This window comes from Mauremys mutica, chromosome 5 (genome assembly GCF_020497125.1).
Source record: "Mauremys mutica isolate MM-2020 ecotype Southern chromosome 5, ASM2049712v1, whole genome shotgun sequence".
Taxonomy (NCBI): Eukaryota; Metazoa; Chordata; order Testudines; family Geoemydidae; genus Mauremys; species Mauremys mutica.
The window spans coordinates 104932910-104955909 of record NC_059076.1 but is presented as its reverse complement, the minus strand read 5'-3'; the positions used below and the strand labels follow the sequence as shown (position 1 = coordinate 104955909).

Here is a 23000-nt window from a genome sequence, read left to right as displayed (position 1 = left end):
CATTATTGATTTACAGTTTCATTCCTGGTAGACTTGATAATCTTTCTATGGAGACAAAATGACTTTAAGTGAATAAATGCACTCAGTATCTTGTCATATTGCACTTTACAGTGAAATATTTTGATAATTAGAATTCAAAAGGGTGATTTCTTAAATTTATGGGCTACATTATCACTTTATGTACATTTTAATTTACTACTTGAATTAGTAGCCCACATTATTGTCATTAGGAAAAAAAATGAAAAAGTACAAACAATTATAAATAGTAAAAGGGTTTGGATAAGCATTTTCGTTAGCCCTAAAGCTATCCTGATAGTTTTACTGTCTTAATCAACTTAGCCAACTCTTTTTATTTCTCTTTTGAGGTGCTGTTGTGAACACATGCTGGGGTATTAGTTCGCTGCTGCCAAATTAAAAATGATAATTCTCCTGTGTGAAATAACTGCACGGACTAATGACCAAATCTCTGCATAATTTAAGCCCCAGCCCCAGCAGGAGGCAAAACAATTAGACCTCATAATACAACATATCCCCAAAGTGTTTTTTGAAAAAAAATAAAACCAGAGGAAAAGAGTTAAGCAGAACATTAAAAATAATTATTGTCACACTATTTATTAGCATATTTATAAAAACATTCGTATCTTTCTAGTGAAAAGAATATTAAAATACATGTTCCTTTTCCTAATGTTTGATGTAGGGAATATAGAAGAGAGCCTGCTTCCACTGAAGTCAATGTCAAAATTACTGTTAGCTTCAATGGGGAATGGATCAAACCTTATGAGCTAGTGATTGGACATTTTAAGTAAAAAATCCAAGAACCAAGTATCTACAACTTTGAGACATTTTTTAATTCAGATCTGAATTCTCCAGCTATTTCTATAATAGGAAAAACATTTCCAAGGTTTCAGAAAGTTTGTATTCAAGTCTACATTTTGTGGTTTGGCCCCTCTCAGATAACTAAAATTCCCTTTTTTATTTTTATCTGATGGAAGCAGTAGACAGGAGTTTTGAAAGTGTGTTTATATGCAAATTTCTTTACAGCCACTACTTAGTGGTATTTGCAGACATTTGAATTTGTTTTTAAAAAGCAATACTTGAGCCATAACTTCCAAGTAGAAACTCATTTTACGTACATCAAATACACTCTTAATATAAGTACATTTTTCTTCTTTCCAGTTCAGGAACATGAATCACCTTTGGAACCAATCCTGCAACAGTTTGCTAATACTAGTGGTTTGGTATTGGCAACTGTTTGGGCTAATGCAACCACTTGTTAGGCAGTCAGATCCCACAGTGATGAGTACAGGAATAAATTAATATTTTAGATAATTGCCTGTTTTGGTATCAATAGTTATCCCATATCTTAACTGAAAAACAACCAAAGCAGCATACAGACTGGTCCGAGTCCACAAAGTATTAAAGTTCATATTTAACTTTAATCTCCTGAGTGTCTTCATTGACTTCAGTGCAAATTCAGTGGGATTACTCATGTTCTTAAAACAATACATACTGCTTCAGCATCTTGTTGATCTAGAGTTTACAACAAACTAAGAAACAAATGACATATAAAAATGAGTATAGTCAAATATATACGATATAATTAATCATTTGTTACTATATAATTACATAATCTGCACACACAAATGATATAATTATTATATTTAAAGAACTTACCAACTGTTCATCATCTATTCCTAAATTTACCAATTGTTAATATTTTGAATTATCTTTTATTTTAGAGTAAGTCTGCTGTTTTCTCAAGAATAAGTAAAGAAAACTAGAGGAGTAATGACCACTTTAGAGCTAAGGTTGCCATATTTAAAAGGTTAGCCCAATGAAGGCATGCTGGGAAAATAAGTTAATATATTAAGGCAAATGTGTACTAGAGAGGGAGAATAGGGACCAGACACAAAGGAAGTTACTTCTGTAGTAGATGCTGCTTTGGTATGTTGCATGCTCCCTTTCCTTCTATCACAGTAAGGGAATACCAAGCAAGTGGTAAAGTGATTCACTGTGATTGTAGAAAAGCAGATAAAATATCAGATCAGAATTAGTTTCTGGTCATCCTCCGTTAAAATTAATAGGACCTTTGCCGTTTACTTCAATAAGTGTAGGATCAACCCTAATGTACCAAAATGTTGCAGACTAATTTCCCTTCTCTTCACCCACCCCTACTTATCTCCTTTTCCTGTTTCTTTGGCCATGTCAACACTGTTGAGGGTAGGTCTAGGGAGGTCCTGATACAGAATTCTCTATGGGCTGCACAGGGAGGCGAGCACGGGATGTTGAACCTGCAGGCCCACCTGAGTCTACAGCATCTCTATATGCTGTATGAAAAGCACAAGCATGTCCTGCTGCACGTCACTCTCCTTTTCTTGTGCCTTTCTTCTCTCTTCTCTATCCTTGTCCATGCTGTTTGCAAGGGTGATCCTCCAGGCTCTGTGCTCATTCTCTGATGCAGCACTGGCTTGCAGGATCTCCTAGAACATGTTATCCCAAGTCATCTTCTTTCTTCTCTTTTCCTGGCTTAAGTGTTCCACTGGTGTAGAGGGGGAACCCTCAAGGCCACATTACCAGGAGCTGAGGATACAACACACCAAGGTACCATTGTCAGTGTATTCATGACAGGAATAAAAACTTAGGATACTGAACTCACTCCCTTTCATCCACACAAGTTGTAAGCACTACATTATCAGTTCTCCTTGGGATTGATACAGCATGGTGCCAGTCAGAGCACCAGCCATGGTAAGTATGGCCCAGGTTGGCAAGTATGGGTGAGGTTGGTGAAATGAGGGATACTTGGGGATAGCTCACAGGCACGAGTATATGTGTATAGAGCAATGGCACTGAATACTCGCACCATTTCCACAGGCACTAATTATTTTAGCTGATATCTCACTCTTGAGGGTAGCACATAGAGAGAGTACAACTGCTGCTCACATCCCGATCATGCCCAGGTCTGTATGCTGTTAGCCTTTGTACTGCAATGGTGCCTGCTGAAATAATTGCTGAATGGTGTAGGAAAATGTTCTCCCACAGAGGAAGAGATAAGGCAGCCCTCCCCAGTAACCTTTGGATTGCAGAGTACCCCATGAAAGTTTCATTGAGATTTCTACAGAGAATTCAGAGGACATCCCAGTGCACATAAACTGCTCCGCATGGCCCCATCTGAAGAAGAAAAGGAAAAGCAGATAGCAGAGTATTCATGGGGCTCTTGGATCTCCACTAACGATGGCATGCAGCTCTTTGTAAAAGCAGCAGGTCTGCAGCTCCACACCAGATAAATTATTGGCCTCCATTGCCTTCTGCTCCTTTGCTTTCATGTGGCACTACTGCTGATCCCCTTTGTAGCCCTTCTCCTACATGCCCCAAGCAATCTGCTCTTAGATGTCAACATTTCTGTGGCTGGGTTGGAGCTGTGCCTGCACAGCCTTTACTCCCCACATACCCAGGACACCCAACACTTCCTGTGTATTACAGGCAGGAGCACATCTGCAGCATGTACTTGGCATGGTCAGCTGGGCAGTTGCACAGAACATTAGAGATGCTAGGTGTTCAACCAGGAAAAGGAATCTTTAAAAATTGTAAGGCTTTAAAGGGGAGGGGCAGCTTTCTGTCCATCTGGCCCCTAGATAGCGGAGTTTACAACAGTGACCAGAGCAGTCAGGGTAGGGCATTGTGGGATGCCCCATGGAAGCCAGTAATAGTAAATGTAAGTAATGCAATGTCTATACTGACGTGTCAACCTGAGTACATCAACCTTGACTTTACGCCACTTGGGGAGGTGATATTATTACATCAGCATAGTGGGCTAGTTATGTTGGCAGGCATGACATTTAAGTCTAGACACATCCACAGCTAGGTCAAAGCTGCCTTGTGTCGATTTAAGCATGTAGTGTTAACCAGAACTTACGCTATATTTTTGTCCATTGAGCTCAACAAACCAGACATTAACACGTACTGACCTACAAGAGTAGGAAATACACAATTATTTCATTTGGTGACATCATTTTTGCTTTAATTTCCAGTATTTTGGCTACAATAACTTTATCAGATAAACTTACATTCCCCCCAGCGTTATTGCCTCCTTTCCTTTTATCTTTAGTGCCAACGATAGGGGGAATTATATTTTTAAAACACTCTTTTCTTCTTTCTAGACTACAGATATCCTTTCAAACTGCTTCTCTTTTTCCAGTTAAAGAGTCTGACTACTGGCAGTCCCCAATGGGAAACAGCCAGGAGGCAAATATGTTGTTGTTTGTGCCCCCTTTAACTTCAGCTCACCCCCTGCAGTGATTCACTCATTTAATTTTCAAAAACCTCAAAGAGATTGTGTTGATGAAATCTGAATTTTGCTTTTGGCAAAGAAAAAAGAGAAGTGGGTGAACAGGAGGAAAATGATTTCTTCTACCTATCTACAAAACTGTCAGCAAGGCAACATTTACCACTTTTGCTTTGTGTGAACCTTTTTGCATACTAATAGGTACAGGCATGATTTACTTATGTGCACTTGGGGCTATTCACAGATGTAATAACCCTCTCCTACCCTTCTGGAAAAAAAAGTTGCACGAAAGGCTTCTGCAATGCGATTTGAAGTCTACCCCTATTGAAATTCATTAACATAGATTTCCTTAAATAATTTTTATTACATTTTGCAATTACATCGGTTTAAGATCCTTAACATGAAGTCCACAGGAAACCATTCCTCTGCACTCTACAAGATATTCCCTGTTAAATTACTGTCCTAGATGTACAGGAGGTGTTCAGCTGCTTACATTCTCAGGTAAATGTGAGAATGAGAGCCTGAGGCAATGTGAATACAGGCTCTTAAAACTTCAAAGGAGCTGTGAATGATTCTTGCTGGCTTTTGCCATCCAGAATTGGCCTATGCTTGGGGAGCAATTAAAATTAAATAGCCACTGAACTGCTAAAAGTGAAGGTGACAGCTCTGGGCATAAGCAGACTCTTATAAAGTCCCCTGTCTAATCCAGACCTTAGTGTTGGTGAAGGAAGAAATCAAATGAAAACTAGAACCAACTATTAAGTGAGCAAAAGACAACTTTGTTAACCTTGCACATAATGGGCCAGATCCTCTGTTCCAGTCAAGCTATGCTTTAGGTTACCATGGCAACCCCCTTGTGATCAGGTGAAATTCCATCCTAGGCTAGAGAAGATTAAAGGCCATACTTGGGCTCAAGTAGCTACACCTGTGCTATATATATATATTTTTAAAGGGGGAAGTCCAGGAGTTGGGGATAGGAAGAGGACCTAGTAGCTTGCTAGGAGGCAAGGAATTGTCTGTAGACTATAGCTGGTCAGAGTTGGTTGCTGAAATGAAAGTTTAACCCAGAAGATGGTGACTTAACCTGAACTATCTGTATGAGAAGTGTGGTGCCAGGGTGTAATGACTGTACAAGAACAGGGACTGGCGATAGAGCCCAACAGAGTGAAAGATTCCTTTTTTTGTTTTTTAGCTTTTGCAACTTCATTTTTAGAGGACTCCTTTCCCCTGGAAGGAGTTGGACACTAGGAAATCACCTGGCATCAGGGCCTTGAGATTGTTACAGCCTGATAAGCCACAGGATGTGGGAGGAAACTGAGGCAGAATACTCATAGGACTATCCTGTGATGCAAGAAGATATGCTTAGGGGCTGTGCCTAATTACACCCTTAATCCAAGGACCACTTCTGCAATGGCCTGCTGCCACCACAGATTACAGAATCCTCTGAATTGCCTTCATCTATGCTGTCTTCCGACATCCCCCAGGGGCCATTATGGCAGCCATGGATTGCTGAGGCTCAAGGATGCCCCTGCCACATCCCCTTTTCCTACCACCTGCTCACAACACTAAGGCCAGAAGGCTGGTTTCGCAGGCCTTGCTATGTAGTTCATGCCACAGGAGGATACCTCTATGCATCATCACAATGCCTAACTCCTTTTGTGGATCCAGGCCAATGTTCATATTCAGAATGTAAATGAGCAGCACAGGAAGCCAATACTTTAAAGACTCTCATCCGTTGACTCTTGGTGCTCCTTCCATTTTATTTCTCCACTAAGTCAGATGACTACAAGCAATTGATTACATTCTGCCCCGCCTCCCAGTGCTGACCTATTTCAAACAGTCAAAGTTTTGGAAAGAAATAAACTATGTAGAAATGGTGCTTTTATCTAGGGGGAAAAATATCAAGGCAATTAAGGGGGGAAATAATTATCTCTTACCATTTTTATTAAAAAGGGTTGTTTTATTAACTTTGGCAGGTTCAAAAAGGTCAGGAATTGTACTTGAGAGGCAAAATTTAAAATCTCCAGCTAGAACTGGGTGCTAATCCGGCCAATACATTAAAAGATTATACAAAATAACAATTAACATTTGCCTGATATTTTTCTATTTTTGAAGTTATTAACGGCTATTTGAATATGTTAAACGTGTTGTACCTAACAAAAGATTTTGGGCCAGGATTCACTTCATGCTGTTGCTGATTGCACCTAATGTTGTTTCACCAGAATACTTGCAGTTCAAAGGCAGGAGCCGACCAAATGTAAAATAGCTTGGGTGAAAGCACTAATGTGATAACCCATATATTTATCATTCAAAGAACACAGACATTAAGACTACATATAACATTGCAACTCCATGTATTTTTCAGTTAATGAATATCTGCTGTAATTTCCTGTGTAAGTTTTTGGGGTGGGATGGGGCAGAGGAGGGCTTCAAGTCCTAAATGTTGGTGTTAGTTTTATTCATCCTTCCTATGGGGCTGTGATCGATGAGTGGCACCAGTTGTTTCCACTGTGTCTGGTTCCAAAAGAACACAATGATTCCATTGGAGAAAATGGTAATTATGTGGTAACCTGTACTACCATTACTGCACCATCTCTGGATAATTGCACAATTAACACATGCCTCATCTGCATAATTGTTTAATAATCAGCAGGGGTCAATTCTCCTTTCTTGATGCCCGCATAGCTCTCATTCATGTCAATGTGTACCCTGAGCCCAAAGACCCCCTTATCTTGAGTAATACATTTCAGTGAAAGTCAAGGTGTGGCTTTTGTCATTTTGTTAATATGTCAGATATTTGTTGTACAATACAAGGGTGCATAGACTCTGCTATGCTTCACTAACTTCTCTCTGTACTGGAGGTGTATCTTACTGCTGTGCTGTCAGTCTGACCCTTTTCTTCTTCCTGAGCATATAGAGGAATATTGTAATCTCCACAAACATAGTTTAGGACAATCACTCTTGTTATAAAAGACAATGAAATCCCTCAAGAGAGACTGGAGGAGGCTACTTTGCTGATGTTCAGTTCTTATCTGTCTGAAAGCAAGTCTTTAAAGATAGAAATGTGTTAAATTCTGCTTGGTTGTCAGCTATGTCAGATTTCTTTTTTTGCTGGACTGTATTTTCTCTGATTATGTTTTCCTCATTTTCTGCTGATTATACTGCTGATGGAAACATTTTTGTATGTTGTGGTTTCTGTTTGACAGCAATCTTAATAACACATCAGTGTTCTTGAGACTGGTAATGAGTATCTCTTTTTAGGACTCTGCCATTCTCTTCTCTACAGAAAAGACTCTAAGCTGAAAATAGCCTCTTTGCAGTGTACTATTGACAAGATTCACCACCCTCCATTATCACAACTGTGAATGTGACAGTGTTGTGCAGTGAATGAGAGGTAGAGAGACTGTGAAAATGCACACATGACAGTTATTCATTCAGAGATGCACCAAATTTATATACCTTTTACAGTAAGGCCCTAATTCAAAGACCCTTGAAGTCAATGGAAAACATTTCCCATTGAAATCATACAGCTTTAGATCAGGAGCATAATACAGTGGGGATAGTACAGAACTATTTTAATTTATTTACATTAGATGCTGATGACATCTGAAAGCAGGAATGAAAAATGGACCTACAAATGGGAAAACACTGAACCTGTTCTAAACAAATCATACTTTCAACGTGGTAGAAAAAAACTACTGTGCCAACCCTATGGACGTATTGTTGCCACTGAAATGAAATACTTAATCAAACTTAAATACTTGAAATAAACTTGAAATACTTAAATACTTAAATGAAATACATAACAATCGAACACTTACCACTTTATGATAGGAACCTATTTAATTTTGCACTGCTAATTTAAATATAAGAGGTCTGTAATTTGGATTCTTCCTAGGTTTCCTACACCACTTTTGTCTTTACTGAAGTATCAACTACACCTGCATGCTGTACTTGTGTTGCAACCTTCCAATAAAAATCACACTGCAAATTTTCATTTTAGTATTTCCATCAGTTGTGCAAATCTCTGCAACTGCAAATTAATTTACCTAGAATCTTCAGGAAAACTTGGATCCAACTGCCATCATGCAAAAGATGAGATGGCCTGGAAACAAGAGCTGCTTGCAAGGTTTTATTGTGGAAATCTTTAAATTGTGTTCTCAGATAGTTTACTTTTATGAAAAGTCTCATGAGATGATGATGTTGATGATGAAATAAAGCTTTAAAAATAAAAATGACATGCTGAGATTTAAATTAGCCTTTAAGCTAAATTGTGACCATTTCTTAGTTTAGTTCAATATCATATAGTTTTTCTAGCTCTAGGTCTTCTTCAAATAAGTGAAAACAATTTTGTTTTCACTAGAATGTAGCATAGGATATAGTTACTGAATTTTGTAGCTGGAACTGTATAAATATTAGGGGTCCTACATTTCTTTTTGAAATATCTGTTGTAGTCATGCTAATTATCACTGGAAAAGCAAATGTTGTCCAAAAGTAAATCATATTATAAAAATATAAATAAATGAAGGGATTTTAGGATGTATGGCTATTTCTTCTAAATTAATCTGACAGTTAAGGGAAAGCAGAGCTATCCTAGGGTAAAATACTTTATTTTATTTTATTTTTAAGACAAGTATATAAAGGTCAGTGGACCATTTTCAGTTATGAAGAAACTATTGTGTATGGTGAAGGCTCTGGCAGGTGAGACCTGAAGGGATATGCAAAAAATATTTCATCTCCACATAAGGCTCAGAAGAGCTTTTGAAGTCATATCTGAAGTGACAGAAGATGAAATATCTAGGGCTATGGATTTCCATTCATTATTGACTGATGTGCATCATATCATTTTACATTGTATCTATACCAATGATAATTTCAAAACCTATGGTTTATTAGAAGTTGTGAGATAAGAGTTGTTCACATACATTTCACAGCAACCTAAAATCATAACTGAGAGGCCTGTTTGGCCTGCGGGAAATGGGGCATTGCCATCCAGAAAGACTAAAATACAGACACACTTTATGAATGTAAGGATTTTATTGTTAGGTTTAAACAAGCTTATAACAAAAATCTTCCACCCTATGAAATATGACTATTGTCCATCTCAGGTCATGTCTATATTCAAAGTTGTAATGGTTTAACAAAGGTGTTATTTTAAACTGGTTTAGTTACAGGTGCAAAACTGTGTAAACATTCTTAATTTGATTTAGTTGATCTAGATTCCTTATTTAATTAATCTAAATGAATATAAACCAGGTTTAAATTGAATTAAGAATGTCTATCTTTCCTTACCGATTGATGGGTATGTCTGCACAGCAAAGAAAAACCAGTGGTACCAATTCTCAGAGCTCAGGTCTACAGTTTGGGGCTCATGGGGCTAAACATAATAGTGTAGATGTTCCCACCTGGGCAGGAGTCCAGGCTCTGAAACCCACCAATTAGCGAGTGTCACGAAAACTGGACTCCAACCCAAGCAGGAACTTCTACACTGCATTTTAGCCCTGTAGTCAAAGCCCCCTGAGCCTGAGTCAGCTGACCCAGCCTCTGAGACTTGGTGCAGCACATTTTTCTTTGCGTAGAAATACCCTTAGAGTTGTATAATGCCTCCCAGTACTGTAGTATCTGAGCACCTTCCAAGTAAAAGAAATAGTAATAGCAAATTCCACAGGGTACTTCATGGAATCTCTGGCTCTTCTTCGTGAGAGTAAAAATTTCTGCTTGGGGTAAAGTCTGCATTTTGGATTCTTCTAGATTTTATTGGTGGTAGTAGCAGTACATTGGGCAGAATTTTGGCACACCGTTTTCTAAAGCCTATCAGAATTTATCTGACTCTGGAAGTTTGTTTCTTAGCTGGATCCTCTCTTTATCTATGCTTTATCCACAGCAATTGTGTGCTATGTCCTGGGCTTTGTCATCTGCTTTGTCCTAGTGGAGCACAATTGTTATGGTGGTTCATAGACTGAAAGGCTAAAGTCTAATTAGTACCAATATTTGGTCTTTAATGTAACTAGGGCTTGAGTCATTAATTGCTTTGAAAAGTAGGACCAAGGCCTTAAACATGGGAAGTTTTCTGGGAGCCAGGAGAGGGATTTGGGCCTGGTGAGCTCATGGCAATGTAAATAATGGAGACAAATTTTAAACTAATTTAAAAATTACATAGGATTTTTCACCGGTGTAACTCTTTACATTGTTTTAAAAATGGATAGTTAAAATGATGCAACTTTGAATACAGAGATGAAGTTACTCTTTGTTTTCCTTTTGATTTTTCAAATAAACACTGTTTTTTGTTGTTTTTTTTTAAAGATAATTTGGGACAGAATCTGTGGACCATTCTTGGAGATGAGTGAAACAAATTATGATGTTTGCAGACAGGCAAAAGATAGGAAAAAGGTACTCAAGATGTTCAGCATTTGGGTCCAGATATGGGGAAAAAGAGCTCGTATTTCCATATTTCCAAAGCTATGCAGCAGGAAAAAGTTCAGTATATTCACAAATGAAGATTTATCATTTCGCCTTTGCATAAAGACTTCATGCTTCTTTGGGTAGGTCATATGTACAATGCTCATTTTCATCAAATCAGTCTTAATAGTAATGTTCTGAAAGAAAGAAAAACAAACAAAACAAAACAAAAATGAGTTTCCATAGAGGCTCCCTAGACTATGTTTTAAACCTCTACCATTTCTCATTAACTCATTTGTCTATGATCTATATTGCCTCTAACATGGCCTTGATGTAGCATCATTTTCTGTAATCATATAGTAGATACTTATAGTTTTATATCATATTTTGTAAACTTATCATGAGAACTTGTGAGAATATACTATAAAATACAAGTATATACTTATAAAAGCCTATACATTTAATTCTATACTCGGTGCCTATATCATATGGGACAAATTTTCAAAAGTACTAAGCTGGGATGAGATTTTCAAGATCTCAATTTCTGTTTAAACATGTAAATGAAGTGGCCTGATTTTTCAAAAGTGCTCAGGACCCAGCAGCTCCCTTTGTGGATCACTTTTGAAAATCTGGCCCTATAATTACTGTGTGTGTAATGACCAAACTGAAACCCCTGTGCCAAATCTCCTAAATTTCCTGGGGATCAGGGACATTTGCAAATGTCCCTATCTGAAACTGACATTGTGATTGTGCTTTGCTGCCTATCCCAAATTAGAAGGTGCCCATTTTCTACATCTAGTTTTAGATATGGGCCAAGGAGACAGAAATCTGGTAATGAAAAGCTCATCAAGAGATTTCTGCGTTATAGCCAGAATATTTTCCTAATATCCAATTTAAATCTCCCTTGCTGTAAACTAAGCTGATTACTTCTTGTTCTATCTTTGTGGACATGGAGAACAATTGATCACCATCTTCTTTATATCAACTTTTTACATATTTGAAGACTGTTATATCCCTCCTTGGCCTTCTCTTCTCTAGACTACAATTGCCCAAATCCTTCAAGCTTTACTAATAAGTCATATTTTCTAAATCTCTTATCATTTTTGTTGCAATCCTCTGGACACTCTCCAATTTGTTCACATCTTCCTTAAAATGTAGTACTCAAAACTGGACACAATACTCCAGCTGAGTACACCAATGCTCAATAAAGTAGATCAATTACTTTCTGTGTCTTACATATGGCGCTCATGTTAATAAATCCCAGAATAACATTTACCTTTTTCACAACAGCATCATGCTGTTGACTTATTCAATTTGTGATGCACTCTATCCCCCTGATCCTTTTCTGCTGAACTAACACCTAGCCAGTTATATCCCATTTTTGATAGACTTTAATTAATGGATTTATGGTTTGGAAGAGACTATTACGTCATTTAATATGATCTCCTGTAAAACACAGGCCATAAGTTTGTGGTCAAACAAGAAACATCCATTCTGGATTAAAGATTTCCAGGGATAGGGCAGTACAAGAAGCAGCTGGAAAACCACTCATTAATCAAAATTATCATAATAAAAATATAAGCCCCATAAAATGTAAGTACACCAAATTTTCAATTTTAACCCTCACTAGCATCCTATTGTGTTCATTTTATTTGCACAAGTGAAAAATCTACAAACTAAAGGACCCAAGCAGATTTAAATAAATGTTCTAACGCTTTGCCCTAACATTTCCCCTCAAAGTTGTTAGGGAAATCACTTTTCCTATAATCAAATTCACCAGATTAATATCGCTCTTCATATACAGGGAGAGAATAGTAGCGTTGTGTGAAATATGTTATTAAAATGTTACAATGAAATATTGCCAAACAATTACACAATGTTTGTTTTTTGCAGATTAAGTTTTAGTGTTAAACAAAGAAAATCAGAGAAACACTAGAGTAGATCTAGGTAAGTGCTCCATCTACCATTTGTGACTCTTAGAAACATATCTCATTATATATCTATAATAGGAAAATCCATTAGGATTTAATAGTAATGAGATCAATAGAAAAGACAGGGTTCTATAGAAATGACCCTGAAACATACAATTTAACAGAATTCTATCCATGAGTTCAGTGGACAGGACTAGATGACCTCTCGAGGTCCCATCCAGTCCTACAATTCTATGATTCTATACATTTTTAAATATCGTATAGGATTTAATAGATACTTAATATTTATTTCTGTTAAAGAATACTATAAATTGATTTAAAAACTATTTTTGAAAGATCAATCTACTCTATGCACATCATATAAACTGAGCCTGTTACAACCTTTAAAATACTCACTATGTTATTAAAACATGTGCTTAATAAAAAAACTTTTTATTGGTTAAAGTAATAAAATGCAATGTAGTCAGTTTTAAATACCTTTCAGCATTTGAGTTCCAGCATCTCCTCAAGGGATATTAAAATATTGGTCCTTCTAGATGAGCATGCATCTTGTGGACTATTTCTGCCTCAAGTTTTAATATAGAAGTAATAGAATACTCTCAGAAGGACTGTGTTTTAGCAATCAAGCCAGTTAATTCCTGAGAATCCTGTCTTATCATAATGGATAATATACCTTAGGCACACTCTCTTGTAATCCATTATCTATGCAACCTGAAGAAATTCTTTAATTGGAGTTTCTTTTGATCATGAAAAATGGATCCATCCATTGCAATTATGTTACACTGAAAGAAGTCATGCAGAGGGATTTGCTGACACAAGACATTTCCATGTTAGGTGCCGAGATGGCTTCTGTGAGTTATATTTACAAGCACTCATAAAAAACAGGCATAGTTTATTCAGTACAGTTCTAGACATGTATCGAGTATGTTTAGACTAGGCAGCTAATAGAACCTGAAATAGAGAGAATATATACATGTCAATGTTATTTCATACAAACATAGCTGAATGGAAAATATGTTTCGATTTCAAGCTTCCATTTTGATTATGGCATCAAAAAGGAGACCACAAGATAACAATCAAATTATATCCACCAGAAATTGTCATGAGATCAGGTTAAATTTCTAGCATTCCCTCTTCTCATTTACAGATATTATCACTAGAATGGTTTCACATTCTGTCACTTTCAGTTCTCATTACAGTCATTGTCACTGAAATGTAAAACCAGAATTTAAATACCCTAATCTACAAATTCTGGTTGCAAACTGTACTACTCTGACCTTTTTAATATGCTGCTGTTTGATTTTCTGAGCATTCTTATTCTTCCTCATTTTCTGTATAAGTAATATGCAATGAAAAAGTAGAAAGTGTTAAAATTTCAATGGTGATTTCTGGTGTCCCTGGTGATACAGAAAAGCATCCCTATTTATACATGTGCTGAGCTTTAAACATGTGCTTTAAGCCTCATTAAAGTCAATGGGCATTACACGTGTTTAAATGCTTTCTGTAGTGAAAGTGATCACCTAGGTCAGGGTGGTAGCACAGAAGGGAAAGCAAGCTACAGTGGCCTACTATTTCCTCCCTATCTCTCTGCAGATGAGTAGGAAGGGGCAGGGAAATGGTGGAACCTTGACTCCAGCCAGAGCAACTGCAGGAGTGTATGTACTGTTTTCGTATAGCACTAACAATGTATGTTATCCTCTATGGGGGAGGGAGATATGAGTCTAATCCAGGGACACCACAACTGTCCAGTACCCCATAAAAAGGGCTTTTGGCAAAGTTATATTTTATACATTTCCCAGACCTGAAGAAGAGCTCTGTGTGGCTCAAAAAATTGTCTGTCTCACCAATAGAAGTAGGTCCAATAAAACATATTATTTCAACCACCGTGGCGTGCTCATATTTTAGCAGACATTTACGCAGAATTCACTGCAGGAAGGAACACTTTTTTTGGCATCGAGTTTTTGGGTGCATACGTTTTTTGGCACAAACTTCTATTTTAAAGATGCACAGGCATAACCACAAACTGAAAAATAAATAACACTCTCCTCTAAAGAGATTCACCCATCTTAAAAATCAAGGCAAAGTATTTTTCTTACATATATTTTTGATGTTACTTACAAAGATGTTCTAATAAGGGTAGGTGATTAAATGAGCAGTACCTTTGGAGAGGGTAAGAATTGAAGACATATGGTTCTGCTCCATTGGACCTATAAGCAAACATCCTGCTTCATTAGAGATTGCAACTAACAAAGAAGGTCAAGCTTAATAAGACTATCAAAGTCAAGATTAATCTAACATGAAGTCATCAGAGTTCTTGTATCAGCAACCAGTTTATTTTCCCATAGAATGTGTCTGTCTATATTGAAATGCACATGTTTTTTATAGGAAAGAATCAAGAATACATAAGATTAGTAAATATTAGATCCTGTTTGGATTGCATTTTGAAATAACAGGGAGCAAATTACAGTAAAATAATTTCAACACTGATTTATTTGGGAGAAATATACCAGACTTAGATTCAGAGAAATGATCAACTAATCTAGGTTATTCATGAAGGGCCATATTGAGGCCTAGTATAAACAAGTACAATTCCATTCCCTTTGGGAGAGTTGTTCCTTTCATCTGTTTATAAAAGGTCTGACTATCACCTGAGAGAAATGATATCAGGTTAGGGACAGATTTTCCCTAGCTTATTCAAGGATGCGGGGTGTTCACAGATTTGTCTTTCTGACCTGGCTTCTGGATTGGCAAGGACTTTTATATTTCAGCTTCTGTAGTGGATGTGTGCAATTAGAGCCTGATCCAAAGGTAATTGAAATAAACAACCCTTATTGCTTTTACAAAAGTTGTCCTAAACAAATAAAGCAAACTGAGCTACACAAAAAGAGGATTTGTTAAAGACATTTTTTATACCGTTAAAAACAAAACAGTTTTCAGAATCTGTGGGCGTTGTGGCAGAGTAAGCTACTAATGATCAGTGATAATGACAACGTATTTATTACTCATCTTTATTTTTACTCCTAATTTAATTTTAGTCCATATGTACAAAACCCGAATGTAGTTATTTTCACATCAAACTCAAAGTTTTCCTACACCATGGACTTCAGGGACATCAAATTAAGGGCAGTTTAACATACTCTACACAACGCCTTTAGGGGTTTTACTACTATACTCTTCCAATGGTGCTCAAAAGAATAAACTGTCATAGAAACCCTTAGGCTTACTTCACATAAACATGTTGGGTCACGGATCTGAATTGACTTAAATCTCAAATCACAGCTTGCTACTCTTAAGAGAGGCCACAGAGTCAGGAACATTTTTTTCCCTCTCTCAGTACAATAATGAAATGCCACAAATGGACTAGTTATTTAAGTCCCTTTTCTTCAGACTGATCTCCTGGGAAAGAATTATGGCAGCTGAGAGAGCTGTGTGTCACCCAATCATCCATCATTCCTATTCTGTATTATAGATGGAGGTTCCGAGTGTCATACAATGGTTGAGGCATTTTCCCAACCTATTCAGTAACTAGATTAGCACAAACTGTGTAGCACCAAGGTATTTTTTCTAAAGGTACTTTGCAGATGATCTTGTCAAAAAGAAAACTGTTGGAAAAAACAGAGTCCTTGTTTCTTTTCTGAAATGTAAAGAAGTGCTCCCTGCTGGCTTGAAAGCAAGCCTCTGGAATCAATCAGGTCAAATCATGGGTCTGGAGCATACATTAACACTGTACATCCTGGTTTTTGGTAAATCTTAGCTCGTATAACTGTTGAAGAATATTGACTAGTAGGCTCAAAGTGTGATGGGAGGTTCTTTGAGTAAAACATTAAATGCAAAGAACAATTATGTGACATGGTATAAGATGATAAAAATCAGAACTTCCAGTTTTTCTGTTAATTCTAAGCACAATACTTGAAGTTAATTTAAAAAGAAACGTGTGCCATACATTTAGGTCCCTACCGAATTGTTATTCTGTCAAATTTCCTTTGGTTTGACCGAAGTTTTCATGAGTGTTTCTGTGGTTCTTAAAACCCAAACTCTTTGTAACTATTACTCTTGGTGAGGTGGTGGCAGGAAATAAATCAATGGAGACATGGCCATCCAACCGACAGGTTGCTGGCACAAACAGTACTATACAAGAGTGCTTTCACTTAAAGCTGCACGTTATTTTAGTCTCAAGCACTTACACATGTCTGCAACAGGTTAGTAAAATACTCCAAAAATCAATAATTAGAAGTCAAAGCAGTTTTCGAATGGTACAGTCCTTCCGATTGGCCAGTCTTTCAGCTGCCATTGGGGACCCTAAACTGTGTTCCTGAAGAGTCCACCTTCCCCATACTTTCTCTCCTTGTTTATTTGAGTTAGTGTAACAATAACATGGCAATAAAAAAACTTGTTAAGCAAACAATTTCAAAGTTTAAGCAAGAGATTTCCTCAAACCATTCATTAGATAGGTGCATGTTTGCAGAGTCTGCATGTCTTGAGGGCCCTGACAAACACATCCCAAAGGTAAGATATAGATAAGCTTCTTGTTTTTCTAAACCACATATATGAGCAATTTCAACAGAGATATTATTAGGAAGGACACAGGGTTGGTGCCACCCTTGACCCACTCTCTTCCTGGCTTCTTGCTAAAATATGCTAAGGCCATTGCAAAAGCCAGCTAAGACCTACTGATTTAGCTACTTTTGGCCATAAGCATGATAATCGATATTCCAATCATTGGTAGTGATCCAGGCATTTTGATGGTCCACCAAAATCTTCCCTTACATAAGGACTGAATAAACGTTGACTATCAGACATATATAACACACATTCACTTCCCTGTGTCATTAATAGCCCTTAGGCTTATAAAGTGGGAAGAATGCTAAGTTTTGCTTTTCGTTCAACATTATGCAGATATTTGATCACTCTTTGCACTTCACTCAATATGGACAATTATATTTGTCATTTTAACTTTTGTTTCTGCTGAATTTCTAGTCAGCTTCACTTTCTGCCTATCATTCACCAGTATAGCTACAATGCCTGGGTGCAAATACTGCACGGGAACATTTTCTCCAGACTACTGAAAAGATGGTTGAGCTTAGTAAAGAAGTTAAGAACTGTTGTAGTTGTTCTTAAATTCAATTTCTAATTCAAAGTATTAGTTTGGAATTGCTAAATATTGTAGGTGATGAGCAGTGCAAGGAATTGTCTCATATTGTTTATTTTATTGCTATATTTAATGGAATTAGAGAGAAGTCTGGAGTGAGTTTAGACCTGGATGCTTATAGTCATGTACCATCAAGTAGTACAGCATTATTGCTGACTAACAAGGATTTTATTTAATAAAGGCTTGTTTAATAACAGCGTCCTAATAGCTCACATTCAAATTTGGCACATATAATGGTTGAGTTAGAATTGGGAAGAAATGTTTTAGCATACCCAGAGAACATCATTGCCCCAACTGATAGACCAGTTGTGTTCCTATCTTATCATCCCAGCCTGATAAAATAACATATCAGAAATCTCTCTTTCCTTTAAATAGTTTCCTAAGTAAAAATTCCTAGTCCTTTGTCTCTCCTTGATCCTCTGAAAGTCTTATGTGTCTCTTGTTTTGCATTTAAACTGAGCTATTTTGATTAAATAACTCTCAAGAGGACTGAGATTATAATGCAATAGTCTTTCGAATAGTTTATTTTAGAGTTCATATTGCTATTATACAGTGCAGATATGAAATCTGTATTTCATAAATGTGTGTTTCTATGAAATCTGCTCAGGAGATGAATATCATGGTCGTTGTTCCTGACATCACTGAATTATAAATAATAAAGTGAAGCCTAAATTGTTTATTTGCTGTGGAACAGCTGTATGAAAATCTCAGTTATTGATGGTATAGTAATTGCATCAAAGAGAGGATATCCTTCAAATTATAGTGCATTCAATTTGAGATAGGTACTCTTAAATCAGATAATCAGTTAAAATGGACATAAATAATTCCCCCAAACTAGATATACAATAGTAAAACAAATACATGCACTCTTAATTCAGACATCAAATCAGAGTGTAAGGGAATTATTCAGGTGTTAAGTGGGGTTATACATCAGATTAAGTTCTAACTAATTAGTACTGTATGAATGAGACCAGGTATAAAGAACCTTAACAATACCCAGCTTTCTGTTCAGCCTGCTTGCTCATTATGGTTTCCAGGTAAACCACTCTTCCTCAATGTCAAAAGATCAAGATCATTATACTAACAGAGATTCTGATGATGAATGTGAGGGAGACATGGTAGTACTCTATGGTCTGTCCAGTTTGAGCGATCTATTTTTGTCATTGAATTTTACTCCACTGCTGCCATGCTCTCCTTGTGACTATTTACATGGTTGCTTAAATTGAATTTTGGAGAGGCATTCCTATCTGATACAGACAAGTCTCTTAAAGCAGATTTCACAGAATGTTCCTTTCCCTGTTGCATGCTCATTTAGTTTTCACATCAGAATAAAGAATATGAATGATGATTGTGTAGTTAGAAAGGAAAGCAAGTCCCTTTTGAAAAAAGTTAGCAACAGAAAAAATCATAGTCCAAAGGATACTAAAACAACAGTGATTGCTTATTAATTCTTATTAGATATTAAATCCACAATCCTAGAAAGACTTCAGTGTGGTTTCTCACAGGGTATAAGGGAATACATTTGCATAAATGGACAATGAGGAGGAGTTTAAGTATATTAGGAGTAAAAGGAAATCTCATCAATAGTATATGCCAATTATTCGATGGTGTGACAAGAGATGCCTGTCCCACATAGGACAGAATAGGATAATCTCATATTTTGGGCTGAAGAAGCTATGCTCCCTTGCTCCTGCTGGGCTTGCTCCAACTGGAACCACAGTATAAGAAGGAGCAGCTCAACTTACTCTGGGCTCACTGTGGAGGAGAGACAACATGTGCTGCACAGAGCCCCAGTTTGCAGAGGCTAGGCATCCCGAGAGCCAGGCAAATAGCAGGCTGCCAATGGAACCCCATGAGGGGAAGGAGTCATTGGAACCTCTGCCTGATGATTACCCTGGGGAATCAGAAATTCTGCAGTCTACGGAGCAGGAAGACAGGGTAAGAAGTAGCCCAGGGGAACCAGACATTGATCTGGGAAAGGAGTCAGCATATTTCAGAGGGATGCCCGCTGACCCATGCGTGGATACACTCACTGCTGATAGGACTCTGGGCTGGGACCTGATGGTATAGGGAGGGCTTGTGTCCCCCTACCTTGGCCATTGATCAATCCCCCCCATCAACTCCAGCCCTTAGGCCATACTGTCCTGAATCTGAGGACAGTCCTACTGTCTCTGACCATTTGGCTTTCCCACATTGAGAAGAAAAGCAGTTATTTGCATTTGACTGGGGGGCTACAGAACCCAAATTGGTAATGGGGTATACCTTCCCGTGACAGGGTGAATCTGTGAGGCGAGCAAATCTGCCAATAAGTGCAGGACCCACCAAGGTAGAGGAGGAACTTTGTCACACCTGATATGAGTTCCAAACAAAATAATGGAAAAGCTGATATAGGATTCAATTCCTACAGATCTAGAGGATAGAGATATAACTAATAGCAGTGAACTGATGTTATGGAAAATAGATCTTGTCAAACACCCTGATTTCATTCTTTGATGAGATTACGTGTTTGGCTGAGAAATATAACTGTGTAAATTCAATAGACTTTGTAAGGAATCTGACACTTTACCACCCAACTTTCTGATGAAGAAATTAGCACTGTACAGTATCAATAAAGATCCCAAAAAGTAGTTGTCAATGGAGAAATCAACCTTGAATGGAGGTTTTTCTAATGGGGTTTCTGCAGGGATCAGTCCTCTTCAACTGTTTCATCAATTTAATATTTATCAATGATCTGAAAGTAAGTATAAAATCACTGCTCATAACATTTGTGGGTGACACAAAGATTGGCAGAATGGTACATTTAGGTAAAAGAAATGCAAGCAACACCTATAGAATGGGGGATTGTATCCTGGAAACCTGTTACTCTGAAAATGATTTTAGGGTCCTAGGGAGATGCAACACACCATGACCGCTCAATGTGATGCGGTGGCAAAAAAGGCCAATGTGATCATTGGCTGTATAAACAGGTGAGTAGTGAGGAAGAGGAGAGAGATGATTTTACCTTGGTATATGACATGGAGAGATCAATTCTGTAATACTGTATAAAGTTCTGGTGGAGAGGGTGCAGAAAAGAACCACAAAATGATTCAAGCATTGGAGAAAATGCCTTGCACTGAGATACTTAAGAGAGCTCAATCTGTTTTGTTCATCAAAAGAAGATTAAATTAAATGTATAACAGGGATCAGCAACCTTGGGCACGCGGCTCGCCAAGGTAAGGCCCCTGGCAGGCCGGGCCGGTTTGTTTACCTAGTGGTTCGGCTGATCGCGGCTCCCCACTGGCCACTCCAGGCCAATGGGGGTGGCAGGAAATGGCAGCCAGCACATCCCTTGGCCTGCACCACTTCCCACAGCCCCCATTGGTCTGCCAAAGGTTGCTGATCCCTGATGAATAAGGGGGAGGGATAGCTCAGTGGTTTGAGCATTGGCCTACTAAACCCAGGGTTGCAAGTTTAACTCTTGAGGGGACATTTAGGGATCTGGGGCAAAAATCTGTCTGGGGATTAGTCCTGTTTTGAGCAGGGGGTTGGACTACATCTCCTGAGGTCCCTTCCAACCCTGATATTCTATGAATAAGTACCTTCATAGAGTGAAAATATTGGTTATTAAAGGACTTCTTAATAAAGCAGAAAAAGACAGAACAAGAACCAAGGGCTGGAATTTAAAGCCACACAAATTCAAATTAGAAACAAGTTACAACTTTTTTAAATGACAGTACTAACCATTGAAACAAACTACCAATGGAAGTGGTAGATTCTCCATCTCTTGATGTCTGTAGACTAGCTACCTTTCTGGAAGATATGCTTTAGCCAAATACAAGTTATTGGGCTCAGTACAGAGATAAATGGGTGAAACTTAATGTCCTGGGATATGCGAGAGGTCAGAATGGATGATGTAATGCTCCCTTTTGATCTTAAGCTCTGTGTCTAAATCTCTAAAGGATCAGTACCTTACTGTACTGAAGTAAGTGAAGATATGTACATGCTTAAATGTTTGCAGAATAGAGGCCTGAGTTTTTAAGCAAAGCTTGATTAAAACATTTCTTTTTTCAGTTGTTTGCCATATTGGTGTAGCCATGTTGGTCCCAGGACACTAGAGGGACAGGATAGGGAGGCAATATATTTTACTGATTCAACTTCCATTGCTGAAAGGGACAAGCTTTCGAGCTTCAGGCCTTCAGATTTGATGAAGAGCTCTGCGTAGCTCAGGAGCTTGTCTCTTTCACCAACAGAAGTTGGTCCAATAAAAGATATTACCTCATCCACCTTGCCCCTCTCTTTTTCAATTGGTTAGTTATTCTTTGCTTATCTAATGAAGTTTTGAAAGATTTTTAAAAAGTAGATTTGCTTTTGTTATGCCTTCCATGATGTCACACATTTGCATATAGCCAAATGAACTTGCATAAAATAATTCAAAATGTACCGCAGCAAAGAAAGTGATTAGATTCTAGTTTTCCCACTGCAAGACTCCCTAGTTTATGCAATTAAAAACATTTACATGCAGTTTGTAATTTTCACCTGTTATTGCAGTTTAATGTACCAGTACTCTCTGCTAGCAGGGAAAGGGATCAATGAGGTTTTTTTTTCCCCTCTATACCAGAGGAATTATTTTCTTCAGGAAAAAATAAAAGTGTATATGAGAGAGTATCCTGATTCATCTATCATGACAGGCCAGTACTGAAACTGATTTACTTTACTTTCACCAATCCTTCATCATTTTCCCTCTGATCCCCCATGCTATTAAATTCTCTTTTTACTTGAGCAAACAAGAACACTGAAAAGAGCATTTACTATAGAAGTACATGAATGGACTGGGGCCATAAGAAGAAGTACTTGTGTCACTTGAAAAATATTCGCTATTATAAAAGAGAGGTGCATCAAAGGTCAAAATCTCTTTTGGATGTAACTCACAAGAAACTAAAATAGTGCTGTGATTTTACAGTAGCCTCTTTAAATTTTTATTTTATCCTACTTACCTAGTCTGCTAGTACCACCCTTGGAAATACAATAAAGAGAAAACAGTTTGCTTCTTTCCTCCCTTTTTCAGTCTGTCTGACAGCTTCTTCAACACATCTCCCACCACAACAGCTGTTCACCAGGATTGTTAACTTCACCCTGGCTTTAGTCATTGTGGAAAGGGAAGATGCAAAAGTCCAGTTAACAGAATTCTTTCTATCTTCTCATAACGTGGCAGTACCACTTTCCCTTTGCTTCAACTAGGGCACCTGTCTAGCTGGATTGA

General features: G+C 37.7%; 1 long non-coding RNA gene across 2 annotated transcripts; it reads right to left on the bottom strand.

The window, feature by feature from the left end:
- Positions 1-1813: 1813 nt before the first annotated feature.
- On the bottom strand, positions 1814-23000 carry LOC123370821. Of its 2 annotated transcripts, none has more exons than XR_006579575.1 (4): positions 22735-23000; positions 7127-7187; positions 3914-3965; positions 1814-2580 (listed from the first exon to the last, which is right to left on the bottom strand). It is a non-coding gene; the product is annotated as an uncharacterized LOC123370821 (long non-coding RNA). The 2 variants fall into 2 exon arrangements; XR_006579576.1 differs by lacking the exons at positions 1814-2580; positions 3914-3965; positions 7127-7187 and adding exons at positions 9394-10878; positions 13090-13563; positions 14772-14819.